The 6,495-nt window shown below is 37.9% G+C and overlaps 1 long non-coding RNA gene across 1 annotated transcript; it reads right to left on the bottom strand.

Annotated features, from left to right (window-relative positions):
* Nucleotides 1–392: 392 nt before the first annotated feature.
* LOC106940137 (uncharacterized) lies at nucleotides 393–2,992 on the bottom strand. The gene is made up of 3 exons (XR_001423013.1): nucleotides 2,935–2,992; nucleotides 785–895; nucleotides 393–529 (listed from the first exon to the last, which is right to left on the bottom strand). It is a non-coding gene; the product is annotated as an uncharacterized LOC106940137 (long non-coding RNA).
* Between the last annotated feature and the right edge of the window lie 3,503 nt (nucleotides 2,993–6,495).

The following is a 6,495-nucleotide window of genomic DNA, read 5'->3' on the forward strand; positions in this document are numbered from 1 at the left end:
GCTTATATTATTTGCAATTTGTTGCCTGTTTTATTTGATCAAAACAGGTAAAATCCTGAATCTCAGTGGGACAAGCTGTACAAACAACGTTCCATAAAAATCTGATTTGTGGATTGTCTGACTCTTAGTTGACTTGCTAACAGATTTTCCTGTACCCGAGCTGTGGGTCCCTGCTGCTCCTCCAGAGACATTACATTTATAGTCTATATTATATTGATTTATAACTTATCCCTGCTTCTCCACAGCTTCATCCCTGACCCGCCTGCTGTTGTCTTCATGATGCTGTTTGTTCACTAATGCTGACCGACAAACCTCTGAGGCCTCGACAAGCTGTGAAAAATGAGTCACGAATGTGTTTACAACAGACTTTATTAGAGTGATGTGAAAGAAACTGTACTATTGGCTCAAGTTCTCTTATGTTCTCACAGTCTGTCTCAGCGTCCTGACCTCGTGTCATGGCGGGGAGAGACGGGTCACCCAAGCACAACGGATAAGACACGGGTAACACGGGTAGAGACGGCTCGACAAGCTGGGTAATGAAGACAAAGTGACAGAGAGGAAGCAAAACAACAAAGAGTGCAGATACAAAAAGAAAGAAAAAAAAAAACGGTTTGACGTGGATGGAGGAAGAATGCATCGGCAGGTAGACGTGAGGCCGAGGAAGCAGCGAATATAGGGAAAAACATGAATAATTCAGGGTGTGTGTGTGTGTGTCTATTGGGTTGAGAGGTGGGGCAAAAGGGGAGCGCGCAGGGGGAGATCGGTTTACCCCTCCACCACTCACCTGCTCGGCACAACTCTCGCTCTGGCAGCGGGCCTCAAAAGGGAGACGCATCAATGGCCGCCATTCATCTCAGCGCAGGAATGCATGCGTGCAGGCCTGAGAGCGTGTCCGCTTAAAAGACACAAGTTGTTGATTAATTGATGCGGAGATAAGGCAGGGAGGAAATCTTTCAGGCTTCTGTCAGTCGCGTTTTAAAACAAACACAAGCGTTTGACTTGTCTTGGGTGCCTCCTCCAAAGCCTTTGGGTAAAAAGTGTGAAATGATCTAATTTTGTTGCTTTCAAATGAGCTTTTCTTAAATCTCGCAAGAATCACAAGCGAAGACAACCCCGTGAGGAGGATTTGGGAGCTTCTTTGTTTTAAAAGAAACCCAACAACAATACCTGGTGTGTACTTACAGGTGATAGTGAAGATATGATTTAATGGTTCGTGTTACTCGAGCCCCTGCGGTTACATTAAATTAAAGGAAGGGGTTGTGTTTGTTTAAAGGAATCGGGACAAAAGGGGATTTTCCTGCAGAAACAAAGGAGAGCTTGGAAAATTGTGTTTTCAGTTATTTTAGACTTTCTCATACAAAGACAGATAAACCCACTTAACTATCCCACCCAGGACGAACAACTGGTGACGGGAAAACATATTTCATCAAATGTGTTTACATCTTCCAAGCAAAGGAAATAACATTTTATCCCTTTATATGTTTGTTTGTCATCCTAACCTTTTCTACATTTTGTCGAATGAAGGTTCGGGGAAGAAACGTTAACTGAACCGAATCACTTTTCGTGTCTAAATCAGTCTCTTTCTTTTGTGCACGCGATAATGAAATACGACTCGGTTTAAGCCGCAGTAACATCAACGCAAGTTTGCAGACGCCTAAGGGCCTTCAGAAGATACATTAACATTTATCTCTGCTCTTTGTAAAAGCAAACACAAAAACAGTGAAGTCTAACATCTAATGTAGACGTGTCAACAAAACAACTCTGGACTATGTGCTTTGGGTGCAAAGAGGAGAGAGGAAAAGAGACGAATCAACCAATAAGTGCGCCAAGTCGAGTCAACAAACAAGTTCGATCCACTGGTTTCATATTGGTTGTGTTCTTCCAGAACTTTTCAGCAGGTTCATTTTTCACATCGGTTACTATATTTTTCGTAACTAGATGAAATGTAGTAGCTGAATTACAATTGGAGCGTCGAAACTTTTATTTTAAGAATTAGCACACTCCCATTTCTCTCATTAGGTGTTCTGTTTGGGTTCCCCAACTAAGAAAATTTACCCTCAAGACACAAAAATATTTTTGTTATGAAACTATTTTGAATTTTTAACACATACTGACTGATGCACCATGTATGTATGTATGTAGCAACGTTAGAAGCGAGGCATTATCCAACTATCACCTGTTGGTGACTTTTACATCCAAGTTTCATTGCTTGGTTGATTTATTAAAGTACATGGGTTTGAAATATTTTAAAGAAATAAAATAGAAATAAAAAGTAAGTACATTTTAGTTATGCTTCCCCATCTGGAGATAAAAAACCACAAAGTGCTTCACAGAAAATAGAAATGAATGAAAAAGTGAATAAGCTAATGAAATAATACAGATAATTTAAAAACTATGCTATCGTATTCATACTCAATTGAATAAAAAACATCATAGAAAAGTTCATGTTTTTCAGTAATTCAATTCACTAAGTGCTTACAGCTCAGAAAAAAATCATGAATGACTATATTAGACCAATAAAGAATAAAAAATTTAAACATAAATCTGGGTTCATTGGAACACATATTTGAATTTACTTAATAGGACTATATATCAAAAATTACAAGGAAAAAAGACCTTAAGGAGAAGCACACTTGAAAAAATAAGCGGAACTAGGTTGAAATAGTAATCAACTTTTCTTTATCTTTATGGAAACAAACCATCTCAATCAGTTCACAAAATCTTTGGGGGGGGGGGCAGTTTTTAGTAGCGTCCTTATGATTTGTGCGATGCTTATTTAGCTTCCGAAAATACTACACAACTGAAATCCACTCAGAGCAGAAAAGTGACCCAGCCAGAGAGTCTGATTCTGATTTCGCAACTGAAGACAGGGCTTCACACGAGCGGAGACGATTAATTAATGCGTGGGGACCAAAGAGAAGAGGACATGTTTACTGCTGAGGTCTTCACTTGTGGCAGATGGAGAGTAACCGGAGATGAGCTCTGCTTTTCTCTGCAAAGACAAAGGTCAAATTTACAAAAAAACAAGTGACTGGGGAAACATGGTCCCACAGATATTTGTCTTATATTTGTATATGTTAGGCTATGTTGCACGCTATCCTGACGTCTGATGGAGAAGGCACAGAGATCCCCAGCTGTCTGGTGACGCTCGTGCAAACTTTACGGCTTTAATTGCTGTTGAGGTTTCAGAATTTGTCGTAAACGTCTCGTAAAGTCAGCTTCACACAAGCCGATCGTTTGCTCGAGCACATGTGAAAAATATAAAAAAAAAAAAAAAAAAAAAAAAAAGATTGAACTGAACAGGAGTGACAGAAAAATGTGACAAAGACGTAAACAAGAAGCTCAAACACCTTGCATAGTGCCCACGATAGGTGGTCCAAAACACAGCAAAGCTTAGTCACGCTGCGCCAGCCTGCTGCGTGGATGCCAACGTTTAATTACCCTTCTTGCATCCGTCTGTTCCTTCCTCCTGTTTGTGCGTGCAGCCGTCACCACGTGCCTGTGTTTATGCTTTTCACCAAACCGAGACAAGTCGGCGTGTGCTGGGAGAGACGGTCACGTTGCAAACACGAAGGTGCTGATGAAATCCCTAGTTTTCCAAGCAGAGCAAGTAATTTATCTGTGATTATTTGCTAGCAGGATGTAACAATTACAAACCTGAAGGTCAAATCATTCAAAAACGACGACGACATATCTAAACAGGCTTAGAGAATACTATAAACCCTTCTAAGTGTTAGAATTTCGCAAATTTGGAAAGAAAAACAAAACAAAACAAAATTTATATATATATATATATATATATATATATATATATGTGTATATATATATATATATATATATATATATATATATATATATATATCCTTTATTAAGATCAGAATGTTTAGCCAAAACATACTGGTAAATGCGCTTAGTGCAGTGTTTCTCAATCATTTTCTGCCGTGCCCCCCTAGGGATCATAACTTTTTTTGCGCCCCCTCCCTCCCCCTTCTCAATGCCCTTCCCTCCCCAGAATTTAAATACTATTGTGAATCTGTTCATATTTAATAATTTACCGTACAAACCACTGGCTCCAACATTGTATGACCTTATTATCAAAACCACTGTTTTATTATTGTAAGCCTCAAAATAATTTCCAAAATCAGTTTGAGTGTATCACTAATATTTAATCAAGACTATACTTAGTTTGAAAAAGTGCAAATGATTCACTGGGATTTGCATTTTTAGACTTAATGTAGTAAAACTTTTTAGAACTGTAAGCGTTGATTACTCGTCAGCTTCTTCAGTTTAGTTTTCCACGAGGTATATAGTTCTTAACATTTATTGTGGAAAAATGAGCAGGAATATTGCTAATAGTTCAGCTTGTCAGATGAGAAGAGATGAAAAGTGTATAATATTTTTGCATTAACAATAAAAAGACAGGTTTTGTCTATTTCCTGGCCCTTTTTCTGTGAGCTACAGTTACTTGAGTATGATGGAGTATAAGGGCCAGGCTCTGAGTTTTTGATTTGTGTTTTAAATACGAGTAAAGTTGGACGAGAATAAAGACTAATTTTATGATAGCTTTTCACCATAGTGCGCTAAATTGCGGAATACTGAGGACCTTGTAAGGTTATAGTTGGTACTGGTTTAACAAATGACTAAGTACTAAATATTTTAGCACATCAGAAGCAAATTTTCAGCCCAGGACTTTGAGAGGTGATGAGACAGGAGTCGGTAACTACGGTGTGTTTCATGAACACGTTGTGAATGGGTTTTTTTTTTTTTTTTTTTTTTAAAGGATGTGCTAAATAAGCTGGTTTTATTGTTTAGCAGCTCTATTAATTTTATGTTGCAGATCAGTGTTTCCCAGCCATGAGTGTGCATAAAGGTCTACACACATGAAATTGATTTTCCAGTCGCACATTAATAGATGAACTCTCACCTCGCCCAGACATCTATCGGGTTGTGTTTATGTTAGCGACGGGATTTGACTGGACACACAGAAACACATCTACCAGGAATGTGACGTCACGATGCTCTTCGCCACCCGTTTGCTGCGACCGGGATGATATGAAATGTATTTCCCGGTATTTTCAGTAAAGCTACGCATATAATGCGTTATTGGTCCCCCGAAAAACGACAAAAACCAGGACATTATCAGAAATCAGTAAAATCTTCCCAGGCCGAACTTGAAAGCTGGACGTCATGCTGCTAACAGTTAGCTTTCGTCAACAACTCAGGCGGAAGTGAGAGCGCTGTGCAACGCAAGTAATAGCCCGGCCGGAACACGATGCGCTAAATAATAAAACATAATATAACTAGGCTTCGAGGCAGATCAGTTTGCCTCGAGGAATTTTAATAATCGAGGTACTCGAATCACTCGAGGAATCGTTTCAGCCCTAAAAATTATTAAACCATAATTATTTCTTTGTAGCTCTTCTCCAAGCAGGCAACATTTCTTGTCACATTTCACAACAACAGCAGGAGCAAATGTTTGTAAGTTACATTTAATTTTACTTTTAAGATATTCTTAAGTATGATTCAAAAATTTAAACCTGATAGATTGATGAAAAATCCTACTTAAATTAATGGTTTTAATATGCCATTGTCATTCTAAACTTAATATTTAACCATTAGAATCCCTGTTTTAATCCCTAGCATCCTGAACTATACCCTGAAGTCCGTCATGGCGCCTAAAATGATTAAGTGACGCAGTTGCAAAGGGTTAATAGTTTGAGTCATGCAGAACTGAGTGTAAAAACTTAACTTCTGTGCTAACAAAAACAGCATTGGAAGACCAGACCCAAAGAGATCTGGCCTAAAGAACTATTTGGCCGTATGTCTTGGACACTCGGGTGAGGAGAGGTGTGGAGCTGTCCACTGACCACTACCTAGTGGTGAGTTGGTTCCGGTGGTGGGGGAGGAAGCCGGTCAGACCTGGCAGGCCCAAACATGTTGTGAGGGTCTGCTGGGAACGTCTGGCAGAGTCCCCTGTGAGGCGGAGCTTTAACTCCCATCTCCGACAGTCTAAATTTTCCTTAGGTGTCAATAAAAAAATAATTAGAATAACTTAGTTTAGAATAACATTAGAATAACATAGTTATTCTAATTTATGTTCTTAAATAATAATAGTGCTATTATTATTATTATTATTATTATTATTATTATTATTATTATTATTAAACAATATCAATAACATTAAATTATAATAAAGTATTATTGCTATTGTTTTTAATAATAATAATAGTACTATTATTAGTACTATTGTTATTATTATTGTTGTTTTAAAACAATAATTATAATAAAGTTCTTTAACTTTATTAAAGAACAAAGAAAAATCATCAAAACGTGTTCAAATTAATGACCCAACAACAATAATAATCTCAATAATTATTGTTTCAACGCACTTCTGTGCGTTTCGGTTCCATTACCAAAATAACTAGCAGAGCAGGAGTTTAAAATTAATCAACCACTGCTGTGTTCAGGGAGCGCTTATTAATAATCGCAAAATAA

Source organism: Poecilia latipinna, unplaced genomic scaffold (assembly GCF_001443285.1).
Source record: "Poecilia latipinna isolate Pla-1442-1.1 unplaced genomic scaffold, P_latipinna-1.0 Scaffold3104, whole genome shotgun sequence".
Lineage (NCBI taxonomy): Eukaryota > Metazoa > Chordata > Actinopteri > Cyprinodontiformes > Poeciliidae > Poecilia > Poecilia latipinna.